At 42.7% G+C, this 20,673-nt stretch overlaps 1 protein-coding gene across 3 annotated transcripts in view; it reads left to right on the forward strand.

The window, feature by feature from the left end:
* COL8A1 (collagen type VIII alpha 1 chain) overlaps positions 1-20,673 on the forward strand; it is a 155,403-nt gene that overhangs the window by 91,664 nt on the left and 43,066 nt on the right. For 2 of the 3 annotated variants that reach the window (XM_030583207.1, XM_030583214.1), the window contains exon 2: positions 4,953-5,077. The exons of the other annotated variant lie outside the window; for it this stretch is intronic. The gene's annotated coding sequence lies outside the window, so the exon portion shown is untranslated. The remainder of the gene's footprint in view (positions 1-4,952; positions 5,078-20,673) is intronic. 3 annotated transcript variants of the gene reach the window in all.

Genomic DNA, 20,673 nt, shown 5'->3' on the forward strand with positions numbered 1-20,673 from the left:
TTATTTATGTTTGCATAGCTAGTAATGTGTTATAGCTAAAAGGAGATAAAATAAATGTTCTCAGCTTTAGTATATTATTGGTTCTATAGAACCTCCTGGTACTTAGATTTTAAAACAAGTTCATGACTCTGGATGATGTAAAGATGGGCCAGGAACATTAGAGACTTGGAAGAAGGGTTTTCCATTTCCTTTCATGTGGTTTCACAGCAGCCAGTCTTAACATTCTGCTGGAATTGGGTTAAAAATGAACCATCTGTGGGAAACAAAGTCTTATTTGTTTGCTTTCTTAATTCACCAAACATTTACTTATTGTAATCAGAGTCAGTAGGAAATTTTTCAACTTTTTTTTTTAAACCAAAAAATCCTCTGCTGATTCATCAAAACCCAAACTAGTAATGAAACAAGGTCAGTTTGATGACTCTTCTGCATCAAAATAATATCGAGGACAAGTTTTGAAATTATCAAAATGTTCTGCTTTGAAATTTTTCAAATGAAAAATTTCCTGTTTCTAATTTCAAGAAGATTTTTTGTTTTGAAATTTTAGTAAATTTAGACTAAAAATAGTTACAAAAAAGATCAAAATTGAAATTAAACATTTCAAGATTAACAAAATGAAATGTTTTGACTGACCCAAACCAAAACAACATACATTTTTGGATTTTCAGTTGCCAAAAATTTCAGACTTAACTTTTCATCCTGATTTGGGAGAGAAATTTTTCAAAATCTCAAACACTTCTGTGGGATGGAAAAATCAGTTTCTTGCTCAACTCTAACTGGAATATGGAAACTGAGCTACTAAAGAAAAGATTCAGAGGAGTAGCCGTGTCAGTCTGGATCTGTAAAAAGTGACAGAGTCCTGTGGCACCTTATAGACTAACAGAAGTATTGGAGCATAAGCTTTCGTGGGTGAATACCCACTTCATCAGACGCATGTGGTGGAAATTTCCAGAGTCAGGTATAAATATGCATGCAAGAATCAGTCTAGAGACAACGAAGTTAGTTCAATCAGGGAGGATGAGGCCCTCTTCTAGCAGTTGAGGTGTGAACACCAAGGGAGGAGAAACTGCTTTTGTAGTTAGCTAGCCATTCACAGTCTTTGTTTAATCCTGAGCTGATGGTGTCAAATTTGCAAATGACCTGAAGCTCAGCAGTTTCTCTTTGGAGTCTTGTAGAAGTCTGCTGTTGGGAGAGGGGGTTCACCCCTCTCTGGAGTGGCTGGGAGCCAGGCCGCCTCTCTACCTGGGGTGACAACAACAGTTCAGGTACTCAGGCCCTCAGACCAGGGCTGAGCAAGTAGTTCAGTTTATCAAGCACAGGCCCTGGATCAGGGCAGGGCAACAAACAGTGGTGCAGGGCACAGGCCCTCAGGCAAGGGCTGAGCAAGCAGTTCAGTTTATACAAGGTAAGAGGCCCAGGCTTCTGGGCCTGAGCGTTGGGGCAAGGGGGAGTGTCATGGTATAATTCCCCACTCTGAACCTTAGCGTCCAAAAGATGGGGTACCAGCATGAATTCCTCTAAGCTCAATTACCAGCTTAGTACTTGTGGTGCTGCCATCAACCAGGAATTCCAGTGCCTGGTACACTCTGGTCCCCCCAAAACCTTGTCCGGGGACCCCCAAGACCCAGACCCTCTGGATCTTAACACAAGGAAAGTAAACCCTTTCCCTCACCGTTGCCTCTCCCAGGCTTCCCCTCCCTGGGTTACCCTGGAAGATCACTGTGATTCAAACTCCTTGAATCTTAAAACAGAGAGGAAAATGCACCTTCCCAGCTCCTTCTCTCTTCCCCTCCCAGATTCTTCCTGAGAGAGACAGTAATCCTAACACAGAGAGAAATTAGCCTCTCTCTCCCCCTTCTCTCCTTTCTCCCCACCAATTCCCTGGTGAATCCAGACCCAGTCCCCTGGGGTCTCACCAGAATAAAAAAACAATTAGGTTCTTAAACAAAAAAAGCTTTTAATTAAAGAAAGAAAAAACAATAAAATTTATCTTTGTAAATTTAAGATGGAATATGTACAGGGTCTTTCAGCTATAGACACTGGGAATACCCTCCCAGCCTAAATATACAAGTACAAATTAAAATCCTTTTAGCAAAATATAAATTTGAACTCCTTCCAACCAAATACACATTTGCAAATAAAGAAAACAACCATAAGCCTAACTCGCTTTATATACCGAGTACTCACTATTCTGAACTTATAAGAGCCTGTATCGGAGAGATTGGAGAGAAACCTGGTTGCACGTCTGGTCCCTCTGAGCCCCCAGAGTGAACAACAACCAAAAACTAACAGCACACACACAAACTTCCCTCCCTCAAGATTTGAAAGTATCCTGTCTCCTGATTGGTCCTCTGGTCAGGTGACAGGCTGGCTCACTGATCTTGTTAACCCTTTACAGGCAAAAGAGAGATGAAGTACTTCTGTTCTATTAACTCTTACTTATCTGTTTATGACAGGCAGGCTGCCACCCGTGAGTGGGGTGGCAGGCGGGACTCAGGCCCGCCCACTCCTCCGCATCCCAGCCTGGGGCCCTAAACAGCGGCAGGCAACCTGCTGCTGTGTAAGTGGGGATCCTGGCCGCAACACACTGACATTGGCTCTGGTTCTGCTGCGGCCAGACTAGGGTCGGCTGCCTCCAGGCTACTTCCAGACTCCCCCTCGGGGCTTACCTGGATCCTGGGGTCGTCCTCCGCAGAGTCCAGGTGCATGAGTTCGTCCTAGTTGGGGCTGGAGGGTAGGTCTGGCAGCTCCTCTGGATAACGAGCACGGGGACATTCAGGCTACCCTGGGTTGCAGGAGTCTCCCAGTCCCGAGCTCCCGGAGGGAAGTCCGCTCGCTCCGGCCGCTGGGGCCTCACTGAGCTCAGAGGCCCCGTCTTTATACTTCCGGGTCGGCGCTTGACCCTTTGCTGGGCAGGCTCAGAGCTCTGTAGCTCCACCCAGTACGGCCTCCGACGGGGCTCTTCGTCCTCTGGGGTGGCTGGGAGCCAAGCTGCCTCATTACAAGTCTGGTCCTGAAGTTTTTTTGCTGCAGGATGGCCACCTTTAAATCTGCTAATGTGTGTTAGATTGAAGTGTTCTCCTACAGGTTTTTGTAGATTGCCATTCCTAATATCTGATTTGTGTCCATTTATCCTTTTACGTAGGGATTGTCCAGTTTGGCCAATGTACATAGCAGAGGGGCATTGATGGCACATGATGGCGTATATTACATTGGTGGACGTGCAAGTGAATGAACTGGTGATGTTGTGGCTGATCTGGTTTGGTCCTGTGATGGTGTCGCTGGTGTAAATATGTGGGCAGAGTGTTCACACCTCAACTGCTAGGAGAGGACCTCATCCTCCCTGATTGAGCTAATCTCATTATCTCTAGACTGATTCTTGCCTCCATAGTTATACCAGCCTCTGGAAATTTCCTCCACATGCGTCTGACGAAGTGGGTATTCATCCAAGAAAGCTTATGCTACAATACTTCTGTTAGTCTATAAGGTGCCATCGGACTCTTGTCGCTTTAAAGAAAAGATTATTAATTATCATTATTGTAATCTTTTTAAGAACTCAGTCCTGCAAGGTGCTGAACTCTCTGGTCTTGATCTAGCAAAGCACTTATGTATCTGCTTAACTGTAAGACTGTGGGCAGTTTCACTGAAATTAATGCTCAGTAATTTGTAGGATTGAGCCTGAATCCACAGGTTGAGTCAAAGTTCATTGAAGTTGATAGATTCTCTTAATTGACTTCAGTGGATTTTGTGTCAAACCCCTGATACATTTCACTCAACAGTATTTACATCTAAGCTTTCAGGTAACTCAGCTTTTGTGAGAAATTCACAAAATCTAATTCAGGAGCTATTGGGGTTCTCAAACTGGTGGTCGGGACCCCTCAGGGGGTCACGAGGTTATTACCTGGGGGGGTCAGAACTGTCAGCATCCATCCCAAACCCTGCTTTGCCGCTAGCATTTATAATGGTGTTAAATATACAAAAAAGTGTTTTTAATTTATAAAGGGGGGGGTCACACTCAGAGGCTTGCTACGTGAAAGGGGTCACCAGTACAGAAGTTTGAGAACCACTGAATAGTGTTCTTCCACTGTTAATGGGACTTTCAGAGGCAATGACATTATTAAAAAATGACGATGACCTACTGTCATTAATTTTTGTCTTAAAATTAATGACAGTAAGCCATTACCTTAAAACAGGCTTAAATTCTTTTGCATTCTGCAAAAGAAGCAATGCATGCTCTGTTTTATTAAAGGAGAGCTCAGTGGTTAAATATTAGCATTCTCTTGTTGTCTGAATGTCCAGCATCCTCATACTTAGAGTTCAGTCCAGCGAGGTGCTAAGCATATCACACGGAGTTCAAAGCCACTGAAAAAACAGTGTCTTTTCAGAGCACAGTGCACACACAAGAGTTATGTGCTTTTATTGAGGTAATGTTTAATGGAATACTGCCATCTGTCTCTGTACTGGCACCTGGATAATTTCACATCTAATGATAAAAAAATGCTTCTGCACAGCCATGACACAATGCTTAGGAAACAATAGTCAAGTAGTTTTCCTGAAAATCAAAATCCATTTGTTGAGTTATAGCCAAATAGGTTGCCTGAGAACAATGGTCAAGATTTTTACACATGACTGCCTACTACTCTTTAGTCTATAATTAGGCACCTAAAATCAGTAGCCTGATTGCAAAAGTGTGGAGCACCTACAACTGCAGCTAAAGTCAACGGGAGCTACTGGGTGTGGAGCACTTTTGAAAAATCAGGCTACTGATTTGGGTGCCTAAATATGGCATTAAGAGGCTAATTTTAGCCACTTGGATTTGAAAATCTTGGTCAATATTTCTTGATGTCTGTGCAAAAAGGAGAATACTTTATGTTATTTGTTACTGGGAGTGCCGGTATCTTTATTATGGTCTAAATTCTAACCTGGTGTTTTAAAATACAACTAACTTTTTATAGGTGCTGATTTGGAATCAACAAAATATCTTACTTCACTGACCTAAAGCAGACACGGAATCCAGGCCTCTTAAGAGGAACCACAAGTGACTTTGATCCACTGTACTGCCCCTTCCCAAAATCTAAATGTAAGTATATCCAGTTTTGAAACTCCAGATGGCATATCCACAATGACTAAGCCAGAACACAATTGGTTAAAGACTCAAGCAATCTTAAAATAATCACTTGGATCTTCCATGGGACTTGCTAAATTACTCAAGTGTTTGCCATGTGCTGTTTGAATTTCAAGTAGAAATTCCTCCACTACAAAACTTCTTTGCAGTCAATCTCAGTATGTTTTTTTTTTCTTCCAGAGAATTAAAGAAAATACCCCATTGGGGAAATCTCCTAAATTCAAAGTGAGAAAAAATATATGATTTGTAGCTCTTCATGTAATTGTTAGACTTTTTTGTAACATTTTGCATTTTCTCTTGCTTGTTTAAAGAATTCTGTTAATATTTTCTAGGGATAGAGAGGGATCAGTTATGGGCTTCATTGGGAAAGGATTTTTTTCCATTGAGGGAGATGCACAGTAATTTTCTCTTGGGCTGACTGAGGGCTATTTAGTATCTAGTGAATCATGTTTATTATATACTTGTGATATCCATAGTGTGTGTGTGTGTCTGTGTATAAAAATCACAGAGCAGTGTCACTCTGTTTAATATCTCTGAGTAATAGCAAGTAGATGGTACACATGATTTTGAGCTTTAATGGAAAAGTTTCTTACAAGTAGACATTATCTCATAGTATCCAGAGTCAGGACTATTATGTATTCTCAAATGTGACTTTTGGAACTAAAAATCATTGTTGTCTAATAAGATACATTATTATTTAATTTAATTTTAAAAAAATCCATTTGTTGAGAATGAATCATGCAAATTCCTCAGATGTTTGAGTGTCCATATAAAAGAGGAAAAAGCACATTTAATTGTTTTGATCTTTTATAGAAAAAAAGTCCAATAGAACTTACTTGGGATGAAACCAACCGCTTACAATAAAAATAACTCTAAAACCCTATAGAGCTGTATCCTCAGCCTTGGTTACACACACCTCTTTTTTGCACCTGTTCCACCTCCTCAGACAGTGTTGTGCAATACTCAGTCAATGGAGCTGTCCCCGCTGACCGTCCCACTCAGTGTAACTTAGTGGCCCAATGTCCTACCTGGCCCTAAAAGAGGGGGAGCAGAAAGATGGCTCTTTCTCACAGCTTTGTGAGCTTGGTGCAACTGAAGTATCCAACCCCTAAAATTTAATAGAGAAAGAGACCCTTTCTACAGAAGGTTTGAAACTTCCTACTGAATTTATTAGAGCTTTCAAACCCTGATCCAAAACACAGTTGGTCAAAGCCAATGAAAAGATCCATCAACAGGAATTGGATTGGGCTCTTATTACCTAGCTATACATTTCTACAGAAGTTTGTTAAAACATTATAAAGAACGGTTATTTTCTAGCCAATCCCACAGGAGTTTTCCATAGGGATGCTACCATGTTATTCTTAAAACTGTACATATGGTTATATAGGAATTACTGAATATTTTATCAGACAGCTAAAAAGAATAATTAGCACATAGTTCTTTGCAAAGATGAGTAAGCATCATTATCCCCATTTTACAGAAAGGGAGACTGAAGCATAGAGAGTTTAAGTGATTTGTTCAATGTCTCAATAAGTCAATGGCAGAGTTGGGAACAGAACTCAGCTATTGTGACTCCAGTCTAATGCTTTGTCTACAGCACTGTGTTAAGAAGATCAAAATCAATGCCTTTTCTTTTCAGAAACACATACATAAAGTAGAATAGCATTGTACATTTTCAAAATTTTAGTGAAAAATTAGGAAAACTGCCATTTCCCCCCTTTTTCTGACCTGTTCCAGTGTACAGAAATACACCTGAACTTAACGTTCAGATCTTGATAGAAACCTGGTCAAAATTCAAGATTTTTAGATATAGATCCTGAAATAAAGCCCTAGCCCTATCTTCATAGGCAGTCCTGAACATTTTCAAACTTGGGTATCTGAAAGGCATTTGGATCCAATAAAATTTCTGAGCTCCAACCAAAACCAACATTTTATTTGTTTCAACTGAAGTAGGGGGCTCAGCAAATGGGTTTCCTGTAACTAAATATCCCCACAAACAGTTCTGCTGGGTTTCTTTCATAAAATATAACATACCCATCTTCCTTAATCGCATGCACTTATTTTAGTATGTCATTTTAAATACAAAACAGGTAAGGATTCTCAGAAAAAATCCTTGGGGATATGAAAATATTGTTTGATGCCAGTTTTAAATGCTTGACATAATAGTTTTACATATAAAAATATCAATAATCTGAAAAATTTCTAGACTAGGAGATTTAGGGTTTTTTTAAGTAATAAAATATTTTAAAATGCAATTGTGTGTGCATCTCACTTGTTTCAAAGAGCCTTGGCTTTCTATGCTTTATTCTAATATGGTGTTAGCCCCACTCAGCTGTCAGTAAGTGGATGGATGCAGTATTTTAATAACTTTTTTTAATTAAAATATTTGAAAATGCCCATTGAAATGGGGGGAGGGCAATCAGAAAAATGGCCAGGGTGAATAGTTTAGCTTCACAAACATTCGCTAATTTAATCCACAAAGCAGAGGGAAAATATATTGGGTCAAATGCAGATATGCTATGGATGATGGGGAAAAGTAGCTGTAAGTGGCTGGGGGTCTTAAGCTGGTTTAATTTACATACCCAGAATGAGAAGTTTAAGTGGAGAATAGGGCAATTGCAATTTATGAATCCTTATGGCCTCTTGTAGGTTTCTTTTTCTAAAGAACTCCCCTCTGTGGCCCTTAGCATGCAAGTTTCACCAATTCAGTCACATTTGTTATACTCATCACCTTATCTCCATTCAAATCCACTTTCTTTGCCAACACCCTCATGAAGTTTAGTTTGCCCTGTCTTCTCTGTCTTTCTCCTTCGGGCTCTGGTCCTGTATTGAGATCCACTAGTGCTGCATGACATTCAATGGGACTTAGACAGCTTTGAAAGAGACAGATTCCTAAATCACTTAAGTACTGAACAATTTTTCCCAGGTGTCCAACTCTCATTGACTTTATATAGGAGTTGGAAACCTAACTCCCTTAGTCCCTCTTGAAAATCCCAGCCTTACACTCCTCTCGCTGGTACAGGTTGGGAGGAAATTAAAGGGGAATTAGAAAAATAAAAAAGTTGGGTAGGAAGGGGGAATAAATGGTCTCTTTCCCCCCTCAATTAAAGCAGTTCTGTGAAATAGTTTAGACATACAGTTCCCTTTTCTCATTGGTGAATGTGTTTCCTTCATCAGCCAATGCAGAGGTTACTGTGAATAAATCACAAATGTGTTTTTTTTCTTGGTCACTCAAACATATTTAAAATGGATGCAAATAGAAAAGGCACAAAACAGACTCACCCCGTGGCAGCCATCACATCAGATTGCTACCACTTGGTGAGGATACAAAGGCACCTCATGAGTGTGCAGTAGATGAGATTCAAATCACAGGGACAAACCCTCTTCTTCACCCTCTGCAGAAACAAAACACCCTGACAGTGGAGCAGTGCAGTTATACTGCCAAGGGAGGGAGGCAGGGGGTTGGCGGGGATTTGGGAGGCTCCAATTCTGCCTGCTGCTCTCACAAAGATGTGGGTCATGGGAAGGGAAGTAAGGTCTGGAGGGACCCACTGCTCCAAGAATCCTCTACTTCTCCCCACATTGAGACAGGTGCAGAGGCTTTTTCAGTCAATACAATGGAATAGTGACCCTGGAGTGACTCTGTTTTTCCTCAGTGCCCTGATAGGAGGCCATCAGTACCCCCAGCTAAATTACTTAGGCAGAAGAGAGGATTTTAGCCACATACACACCCTCCTCACCCTCACTCACTTGCTCATTTTCACCAGGCTGTCTCAGGGAGCTAAGGTGTGGGAGGGGGTGTGGGCGTGGCTAGGTGGCTCTGCACCCTGCCCCATCCGCAGGCACCACCCCGGCAGCTCAAATTGGCCAATGGAAGCTACGGGGATGCTGCTTGGGGTGGGGGCAGCATGCAGAGCCCCCTGGCTGTCCCTATGCATAGGAGCCAGAGGTAGGGGGGACATGGTGGCTGCTTCCCAGGAGCCACGTGGCACAGAAACTAGGAGGGAGCCTGCCAGTCCCACTGTGTAGCGGTGCCAACCCGACAGTCAATGATCCAGTCAGCAGTGCTGATTGGTGCCACCAGGATCCCATTTCAACTGGGTGTTTCGGTTGAAAACTGAACACCTGGTCACCCTAGCTTCTAGGTGCTTTGAAGTGTATGGTTTGTTAACAGGTCATTCAGTAACAGCAGTGCATAGAGAAAACAGAGGTGCAATTAGGAGTTTGTACTGCATATGCTTTTTCCACAACTACTATGACCAAGGAAGGATAGCACTTTAAGTGCAACTTCTTCTCCCCAAAGCGCATAATTCACTTAAATGTATTCAACCAATTATTCCTTATGAAAAAGCTTTCGGTGAGATCATAGTGTATCTGTTACAGATAAATATATTTGCTTGCAGCTCAGTCTCCTAGAAAATCTTATCTTTCTGTTCCTGTTTTCCAGAGGGTAAGCTTTCAGAGGCAGAAACTGTCTTAATACCTGTGTCTTAGTGCGGAGAATATTGTCAGTGCTTGCCAACTCACTAAAATTACAGAAGCACTTAAACAAGAGATATGCAACTTATACTGATATCGATATTAGTATTTGAACCTATTAGGATATTAAATTGACATGCAGCCACAATATTTCTTACACAGCTAAACTTTCTGAACACTAAAAACTTACAAATACAACACAGCTGCTTTGAAAACTCTAAAATGACAAACATACAAATGTTTAAATGTATCCTTTAAACAAGAGGAAACAAAACCCTGCAATATTCTGCACTAACAATCACAGTTCATAGTAGCATTACCACTAAATCAAATCCTGCTTTCTTTACTTAGCTGAAACTCGCATTGACTTCAACAGGTTCTCTTCAGCATCCTTTTCAGTGATTTAACATGAGAGAATGAATGCTGGATAGAGAGGCTGAGATCAATTAAGTTTTAACTGAGAAATAACTGTAGGATTTTACCACATGTTTTGGACAATTCCATTAGGATACTGCCATATATGATACATATGAGGTACCGCTGGTATAACTCATGCCACTTTGTCTGCGTGACAGCTATTTTTGAAAAAGCTCAATGTGAAGGTTACAATTTTGAGCCTGCAAAAGCTGGAATAGATTTTGGAATTTACTCAGACAAGTTCTCCCACCCTTCATTGTGTTTGGGAAGCTGTCACTAATAAGTAATGATCTAGAAAGGGAAAGAAGAGTGACCCTCTTGCAGCCTGTATAATGAAGCCTAAATATACCTTGAGTTTAGTGAGCAAACTTCACAGTTTGCAGTGAAAGGTCACCAGGAATTCAGGCATTCCGCGTGTTGAGTCTTTGTTCTCTATACTAATTAAGAATGTAAGGAAGCTACATAGACAGAGCTTCCTAAACACTAAACTTGGCATCTCTACTCAGTCTAAAAGAACATGAGAAAAATCTGAGTTTGGCATGCAAAACTTCCTTGAGGATACTCCACTATTAAATGCCATATGAAAAATACTGAGGAAACTGAAGCTAGGATAAAGCAAGAAGTTTTCCTTTATACAAATGGGGCTTGCCCTATTTCAGTTAATGCAAGCTGCCTGCACTTTTACTGTTGTAAACACAGTACCGCGCTTACAGCAGGTGTGAGGAAGGTACCAGAATGTTCACTGTCCACAGGTAATATTTCTCTTGCCCTCTCTAATGACTAGACCTGCTAAAATGTCAAATACTTGTATATGATATTCCTGCCACACACTGTTTGAACTGAAGTGAGGAGATTTTCTTGTCTCCTATGGGGTGCATTCTCCTCGCTGCAGGTTATTTCACCGTCTCTTCTAGGAGTGGTTTAGCTCTGCCTCATAGAGTACCGACAGTGAGCTATTTTTTGCTTTTGGAATCTACCGGATTGTCACCAAATGGAATGAGGGATGTCTCTTCAGAACTTCCTAGAACAGTCTTTGTCCTCTTATGAATTATGAAATACTATGCTGCTGGATACATTATTTCAGGACCACTGGAGCAGTAGTCCCAGAGACAACAATAAGATACCTCCAAGTTAAGCCATGTCTGAGGATCACTGGGGCGTTTAAATCTTACAAGGACAAATGCTCTTCTGAGGCATGACTCAATGTGACTAGGAACTGGACTGACAGATTTCAATTAATCTGTTCTGCCCTAAATTTGAAAGGGTTAAATTTCACAGGTAGGGCTTTGAGCCATCTCTAGCAAAAAGCAGAAAGATCTGTGGGTTAGACTGTGCTCTGAGCAACAGTGGCTCACAGCAACTGAGGTCTTCAATTTTGATTTCCAACATGATTGAAACATGACCACTTCTGAAAAAAATTATGTCTTGCCATTTTGCCTAAACAAAATAGACTGAGCAAAACAGAACAGATATTAAAAATAAATGAAACTGGGGGAAAAAGGAAGAGAGGAGCATTGTTAATGCAGAAGTCCAGTGGGGCCTGCTCTGTTCACTTCCACAGATAAAAATGTCTGCAACAAACTATGGAGCAGACGGAAACATTTGTTTCTTAAACCTTATTCAGGGTCAAAGATTTCTGCTGTCAAAGAGTTGACAAGTTTTCAGGACACAACTACCTTGTCATCAGGGGATTTACTGCTTCTGGCTCCCACAATCTATCTATCCCACAATCTATCATGATGCAATTGTGCCCCAACAAATGTTAGGAAGAAAATTAGTATCACCAATACACTTGCCCTACCTAGATATAAAATATTTCCCATGTTAGTTAAAAAGCTGACATTAGAGTCTTTTAATAGATCACAGGTGCCACCTAGTGGCTAGCTCAGTTAACCTCGTGTATTTCCAACAGCAATCCCGGGAGAATATAATCTTTTTCCTAATATTTATCAAAAAAAAATTCACTCCATATAAATTTGAATCTGCCACCATCTTCCCGCAATACCTGCCACATTTAAATAAATGCAGAGATAATCAACATGTTTCCAAATAAGCTTCTACAATATTTGCAGTTCAATGGACCTGATTTTTAAATTGTCCAGTAAATGGACCTTTTTTGGGGGGTGGGGGGAGAGGGGGGAGATTTACAAGTGAGGATGAAATCTCTCAGCTATAGATTTACTCCAACAGTTAAAATGATTGCATGACCTCATTTGCATCTGCAAAATTAAAAGATTGGATTTGACTTTTAAAACTTGTCTCTCTAAAAAAAGAGGTTGCAGCAGGGAAGCTAATAAAACTCCAGATAAGGGTAAGTCTACACTACCCACTGGATTGGCAGGTAGCGATCGATCTATCAGGGATCGATGTATTGCATCTTGTCTAGACACAATACATCGATGCACTTCCCGTCGACTCCGGAATTCCATCAGGGCGAGAGGCGGAAGTGGAGTCGATGGGGGAGCGGCAGCCGTCAATCCCGCACCGCAAAGTAAGTCAATCTAAATCGATCTAAAATACGTCAACTTCAGCTATGCTATTCTTGTAGCTGAAGTTGCGTATCTTAGATTGATTCTCCCCCTCCCCTCAGCGTAGACCAGGCCTAGGTGTGACAAATAATATGGACTAATGCAGCGGTTTGTCCCTGAACTGCCCAGCATAGAGCATTTACTGTGAGATTAGATATAAAGCAGCATGTGACTTTGTTACCATCAAGTGGACTGTGTTTAATTTAGAACCATTCAAACACAGACAAGGTGGGTGAGGGTAAATATCTTTGATTGGGCCAACTTCTGTGCTGAGAGGCAAGCTTTTCAGGGTATGTCTACATCTACAATTTTGCAGCGCTGGTTGTTACAGCTGTATTAGTACAGCTGTATAGGGCCAGCGCTGCAGAGTGGCTGTGTTAGATGTGGCCACACTGGTGGTGTTAGATGTGGCCACACTGCAGCGCTGTTGGGCGGCTTCAAGGGGGGTTCGGGGAACGTGAGAGCAAACCGGGGAAGGAGACCAGCTTCGCCGCGGTTTGCTCTCGCGTTCCCCAACCCCCCCTGCAAACCGCAGGGAAGGAGACCTGCTTGCACGGGGGTTCGGGAACGCGAGAGCAAACCGGGAAAGGAGACCAGCTTCGCCGCGGTTTGCTCTCGCGTTCCCCGAACCCCCATGCAAACCGGGGAAGGAGACCTGCTTGATTACCGGACGCTTCCTCAGGTATGCTGGGATACCTGCTTATTCCACGGAGGTCAAGAAAAGCGCTGGTAAGTGTCTACACTTGATTACCAGCGCTGGATCACCAGCGCTGGATCCTCTACACCCGAGACAAAACGGGAGTACGGCCAGCGCTGCAAACAGGGAGTTGCAGCGCTGGTGATGCCCTGCAGATGTGTACACCTCCTAAGTTGCAGCGCTGTAACCCCCTCACCAGCGCTGCAACTTTGTGATGTAGACAAGCCCTTATTAGTTTACATACAGCAGCTCTTCTTTAGGCTCAAGAAACGACTCCTGCCATCACAGCACAAATGCAAGATGGAACAGATTGTTTAGCATAAGTAGTTAGCACATATTATGGGACCATTCAAGGTGGAATGGTCCATTAATCCCCGGCAGTTGTGACAAAAAGAGGGAGTTAGTGGGTTGTTGTAATAAGCCATAAAGCCAGTGTCTCTGTTCAGTCTATTCAAAGACTGATTTGTCTACGAGCATAAAAAAGGGTTTCCTTATAGATTTCTAGTCCACTATTACCAGGGAGAGGATTTTTGTGCATTTTAGCAGTTGTTTCACCTAGTAGTGCTATCAAATTGTTAATCATACAGGGCCAAAGACTAGAACCAGTGCATAGCCCTTGTTATTGATCCCTGTGGGTGGAAGAACAGCAAGGAGTCCAGTGGCACCTTAAAGACTAACAGATTTATTTGGGCATAAGCTTTCGTGGGTAAAAAACCTACTTCTTCAGATCCATGGAGTGAGAATTTCTGTAATTCTGAAAGCTTATGCCCAAATAAATCTGTTAGTCTTTAAGGTGTCACTGGACTTCTTGTTGTTTTTGTGGATACAGACTAACATGGCTATGCCCTGATACTTGTGAATGGAAGGAATCTTTTCCCAAACCACAGAGTGGCAGTACAGCTAATCCACAGCCCATACAGCAGCCTCACAGCCCTATAACACACGAGACTGGCCACTCTCCATAAGGGCATGGGGGGGCAGATGTGGAAAGCAAAGAAATAACATTGTATTGCTGGAGCCACAGAGACTGCATAATCCATTCTCCAGCCTCCTGCATGCTGGAGCGCAACAAACCTACTTGCAGCAGAATGTCAGCGTGTGCAAAAGATGTGGCCTCCCTGCGCACTGCAGCCAATTCCCATCTCCCACCCTTTTCCACAGCAGAATTGTACTTGTTTCTGTAGGTCAGGCTCTTCTGGGTTTAAAAATAAAGGTTAACTCACTCCCCCTAAAGACCATTTCACACATTTTTAAAGGAACAGTGGAATAATTCCCACCAGACAAATCTGAGTTGTGATGGAAGTCTCAGCCCTTGAAACATTTAAATCCAGACTGGCCAACACACTAAAAAATGTACTGTAGGGAACAATCCAAAATTGTTCCCCAAATGGATGGGCTAGACAACTTCAAACAATGGGCCTGATCATCCTTTCGGTTACACCACTAAGAACCGTTAGGAAAGGGCTAGATAATAAAACAAGATATCCATAGTGCCACTACATAAATCCATGGTACACCCACATCTTGAATACTGTGTGTAGTTCTTAACATCTGCTCAAAAAGAGTTATATTAGAATTGGAAAAGAATACAGAGAAGGGCTACAAAAATGATTAGGTGCATGGAACAGCTGCCATATGAGGAGAGATTAAAAGACTGTTTACACTTACAGTGCTACAACAGCAGTGGTGCAGTTGCATGGCTGAGGTGCTTAGTGAAAACACTACGCCGACAGGAGAGCTTCTCCCATTGGCACAGGAACTCCACCTTCACACGAGGCAGTAGCTATGTTGACAAGAGAAGCTCTCCCATCGACATAGCATTGTCTACAGAGAGTTCGGTCGGTATAACTGTGTTGCTTGGGGGTATGGATTTTCCACACCCCTGAGCAACAGTTATACCAACATAAGTTTGTAGTGTAGACGTGGGCTGAGACCATTCATCTTAGAAAAGGGATGACTAAGGGGAGATATGATACACATCTAGAAAATAGGGAATGGTGTGGAGAAAGTGAATAGGGAAGTGTTATTTTACAGAACACAAGAATTAAGGGTCACCAGATGAAATTAATAAGCAGCAGGTTTAAAACAAATAAAAGGAAGTATTTCTTCACATGACACAGAGTCAACTCATGGAACTTGTTTGCCGGGGGATGTTGTGAAGGTTAAAAGTATAACGAGATTCAGAAAAGAGTTGGATAGGTTCGCAGAGGATAGGTCCATCAATATCTATTATCCAAAATAGTCAGGGATGCAACCACATGCTCTGGGTGTCCCTAAACCTCTGCTTACCAGAAGCTAGTACTGGACTGAATGGATCACTCGATAATTGCCCGGTTCTGTTCATTCCCTCTGAAGCATCTGGCACTAGCCACTGTTGGAAGACAGGATACTGCATGGACCATTGGTCTGACACAGTATGGCCATTCTTATGTTCCTACCAGTTTTTACACAGACATAGTTCCATCGACATCAATAGAGTTTCTTTTAATTTACACCACTCAGACAAGAATCAGACTCCATAGCTGTTTTCTGACTCTGACTTATAAGAGCTGAGATCCTGGTGAAATTTCACTATTACTACTTTACTTTTATTTTTTTTTCTTCTAAGAGAACTGCACATTTTTCTAGGAATTGACCATTTCTGGAAAGAAAAAAAAAAAAAAGATCCTGATTGGCACATTTTCTACTGAAAAAGGACAAGAAGTTGTTCTGGTGGTTTTTAAATTGGCGTTAAGAGGTGTCTTATACAAGCCTTTCAATGCTAAGCCAAGTTAAGGTTACTCCAACACACACAATACTGATCCAATTCAGGATTAACTGTAATGTCAGGACAAAGAAATGCATCCCATTAGTTGTGAAGTATTATCCCATCTTTTCACAATGTCCTAGACTAGGAAGCCAAACAGTCATGAGGATTACAAAGCAATATTGTTATTAAAGGGGTGGGAGTGTGATTATATTGGAGTTTAAACTAAGTTGATAGAGTAGTTTTCTGTCAGCCCTAGCACCAAGAATAGAAAAAATAATATAGTATTTTGACAAAGTTCCTCCTCTACCTTGGTGGGTTCCACGCTTATTAGCAGATTTTCTCACCTCAGTGATCTTCCCCACAGTCTGGATCAACTCCTCCTGTGTCTGATCAGGAGTTGGGAGGAACCCAGGCCCGCCCTCTACTCCAAGTTCCAGCCCAGAGCCCTGTGGATTGCAGCTGTCTATAGTGCCTCTTGTAACAGCTGCATGACAGCTACAACTCCCTGGGCTACTTCCCCATGGCCTCCTCCAGACACCTTCTTTATCCTCACCACAGGACCTTCCTCCTGGTGTCTGATAACGCTTGTACTCCTTAGTCCTCCAGCAGCACACCCTCTCACTCTCAGCTCCTTGCACCTCTTGCTCCCAGCTCCTCACACACACTTCCTCTCCTCTGGCTCCTCCTCACCTGACTGGAGTGAGCTTCTTTTTAAACCCTGGTGCCCTGATTAGCCTGCCTTGATTGGCTGCAGGTGATCCAATCAGCCTGTCTGCCTTAACTGGTTCTAGCAGGTTCCTGATTACTCTAGTGCAGCCCCTGCCTTGGTCACTCAGGGAACAGAAAACTACTCATCCAGTGACCAGTATATTTGCCCTCTACCAGACTCCTGTACCCCACTGGCCTGGGTCTGTCACAGTATCTAATTACCATAATGGACACCAGTTTCTTATTTGAATGAATGAAGTATCTGAATAAAATGGAATAAAAAATGCACGCACATGGTTTTAGATATTACAATATAAATAGAGAGACCAAATCCAAACAGAGTAAATACAGTACCTAGCATGAGAAAAAATAGATCCAATCTAGGTTTCCCTAAAGACAGATCCATCTAATTTTATTTAGACAACCTGCATGGGGGACTTTACGGTTCTCATTCCCTTCCAGGCTTCATAAATATTGTTTGTCTCAAGTGCTCATCTTCCTAACAAAAGTATTTTAGTGAGTGAAAATGCCTAATCAACAAGATTGATTGGTTTTTGGTCAGTGTGTGTTTTTGCTTAAAAGGCTGGAAATTCATGGAGACTTTGTCATCTATGGAAGGACTCAACTGAGAAATCTAAGAGAGGAAACATGGCATTTTGAGGTGTTTATTATACAGAGAAGAGAAACTGATGTGAGTAATAATTAATGTTAAGTTTTTGTCATGGATATTTTTAGTTAAAAAAAAAAAGTCAAGGACAGGTCATGGGCAATAATGAAAAATTCACAGAAGCCTGTGACCTGTCTGTGATTTTTACTAAAAATACCCATGACAAAATGAGTAGCCTGGGCAATGGGGGGATGGAGGGGGAGGGAGAAGAGAGGGGCTGGGAGCTCCAGGGTTTCCCTCTGCTGGTGGCTTCAAGCTGCTGGGATCCATCTTGCTGCCTGAGGTGGCTAGAAGTAGCAGAGGTCGCTTTTGCCACCTGTGGTGGCCAGGAGTAGCAGAAGTCCCTCTTGCTGCTGGGTCCCCCCGCCGCCCACGGTGGCCAGGAGCAGTGGCGGGAAGCTGCAGGGCTCCCCCCACCACCTGTGGTGGCAATGCATCTTCCAGCCTCTGCCAACGGCAGGGGACCCTGCAGCTCCCAGCTGGTGCTGGTTGAAGTCATGGAAGTCTTTGGAAATCACTGATTCCATGACCTCCATCACTAAATTGCAACCTTAATAATAAAACAGTTTCCATGGTCAGGAGCATGGTAGAGATAGAAAAGACAGATTAGATACCTGAGTACTTGCATGGCCCCTACAACCATAGTATCAGAGCACCTCACAGTCTGTAATGTTTTTATCCTCATCTTCCCTATGAGGGCAATACTATTTTCCCCATTTTGTAGATGGAGAACTGAGGCAGAGAGAGAGACAGTGTAAGTGACTTTTGAAAAAAGTCATCAAGGGAGTCTGTGACAGAGTGAAGAGGTGAATCTAGGTTTCCTAAGTCCCGGGCTAGTACCCTGACCACTCTTTCTTCACAACAGGTAAAAGCAAGCACCTAAAAGTACTGCCAGGCAGGCCCTGCAATATATCTGACAATAAATCTGTTGAGTAGCCTGCAATTTTTTTTTCCCTAGGGAGTTGCAAAGCAGGTTTAGTACTGACCCAATTTTCATGGTCTTTGGGAAAGGGATGGCAGGGCATCCTCTCTTCCTGTGCCTCAAGGAGGAGCATGAGTTCATTTGCAGGGAAGTACAGACCCCATGAGCTGTTGCCTGTGAAGTCTTGTAACTGGATGGTACAGCTCATCTGTTGTCCTTCCCTGTTAAGCAAGAATTTGAGCCCTAGACAAAGCTGCTAAAATTTTGCCTACTCATAGTGGCAGAACGTAGGAGAGGTGGATGTAACCAGAGCAGAAGGAACTAGAGACAGAGGTCTTGCAGGCAAGTCATTCAGCTTTAGGAGCACACTCAGATAATAAAAACAGAACATAATCCTCAGCCTGAGTTATCAATAGCCCAAGCCCCAGGAAGGAGGTAAGTCTGACCATATAAACTTACCTAAACCTTATTTGGAGCAGGAGAAGTATGCAGGAGATCAGGCACCCTGACTAATAAGAAACATCAGATAAGTTCCACCTGACATTGTACCTCCTCAACTACATTCTTAGCTATGCAAGATACTCTAGGACAGAGAAGTAAAAAAATAAATCTCAAATTGCATGCAATGTTTTTCATTGCATCACTGGCGTGACTGACATCTCTCTTGTACTTGCATGTGAAAATCCAGCTGTTCAGTCTTTTCACTTAACACTGTAACTGCTTCCCCCTGGGGAGCTAGCTGGAACTGAGGTACCACTGAGCCTACCTGACTCACCAGCCTGGGCTCCCTTCACACTGTATTGCTGTGATAAGCTCTCAAGCCCCCCTCTAGCTAGCAGCGGCTCCAAGCACCAGTGCTCCAAGCACATGCCTGGGGTGGCAAGTTGTGGGGTCACCCTGCTGGTCCCTGCGAGGGCAGCAGTCAGGCAGCCTTCGGCGTCTTGCCTGCGGGAGGTCTGCCAGGTCCACGGCTTCGGCAGCAATTTGGTGGTGGGTACGACGAAGCCATGGGACCAGCAGACCTCCTGCAGGTGCACCACTGAATCTGCAGGACCAGGGACCTCCCGCAGGCACGCCGCCAAAGGCTGCCTGACTGCCATGCTTGGGGTGGCAAAAAAGCTAGAGCCACCGTGCCTCCAGCACACATAGAGTTAGGGACACATCTAACTGCAGTTACATGCAGACGCTCTGATCAGTTCTGCATTGGAAGGATTCAAGCAGCTCAGGCACACATCTCTCCTCTGGGGTGTAAACCCAAAATTATAAAGTCCTGCACTGCACAGGAAACTGTATAGTGTAAGCTCATGAAATCCATCCCCTCCCTCAATGTGGAGAGGAATATACAATAGCTTTCTGCCCCCAGATATGACTCCCACGCACACTGGTTTAGATAAAGCAAAAACAAGTTTATTAACAACAAAAGATAGATTGTAAGAGATTATAAGGGATAGCAAACAGATCAAAGCAGATTCCTAGCAAATAAGCAAAAATGCAATCTAAACTTAATACATTAAAGAGATTGGATATGAATAGCAGATCCTTACCCTGAATGATGATGCAAGCAGGTTGCAGATTATTAAGGGGCAGGCTGCACTACTTTACAGCTTAGAAACCCCAGGTGTTCCATTCACAGGCTAAAAATCCCTCTAGCCTGGGCCCAGCACTTCCCCCAGTTCAGTCTTTGTTCCTTTGTTCCAAAGCTTAGTTCCGACAACCAGTCAGTGGAAAAACAATGATATCCCAAGATGGAGTCCAGCACCAGGTTTCACAGAAGCCATGAGTCAGAAGCTGTTTGTAGCGTTCTCAGGAAGCCCCCGCTATGGGCAATAAACTTCTTTTAAGGACTATTGTTCTCCCTAATGATTCATTAAATTGAATGGGCCCTGTCCAGCCAGCCACCTAGACTGAGAGCCTCTGGCCTAGTGGGTATTCCCCAGGTGTAAACACATTTGTCATACAGATACATAGTCAATGTTCCGAACTTCAGATACAACGATTCATGCATACAAATAGGATAATCATATTCAGTAAATCATAACCTTTCCAATGATCTCACATGACCTAGCTTGCATAAAATTCATCAAAATTATACCATAATCATATCATAACTGTGAAAAATATGGGGTGCAGTGCTACAAACTTTTTTTAGTTCAGGAAGTGTGCTGGGGGACGAGAAATAGAAATATAGGATAATTGAAAACCAGACATTTTACCAATATTTAATGGAAAAGTGCACAACCCACGAGCCATTGTACAGACATGGTTCTATTTTCCCTCTGCACTGATCTGTTTTCATAGCTTATTGCACCAGAAATTAGTGTCTGTGCTGGCCAAGACCTTCTGGTGCATTAATAGCCTTGAAGGGTGTTTACCCTCTCTGTCAG

This window comes from Gopherus evgoodei, chromosome 1 (genome assembly GCF_007399415.2).
Source record: "Gopherus evgoodei ecotype Sinaloan lineage chromosome 1, rGopEvg1_v1.p, whole genome shotgun sequence".
NCBI classification, from domain to species: domain Eukaryota; kingdom Metazoa; phylum Chordata; order Testudines; family Testudinidae; genus Gopherus; species Gopherus evgoodei.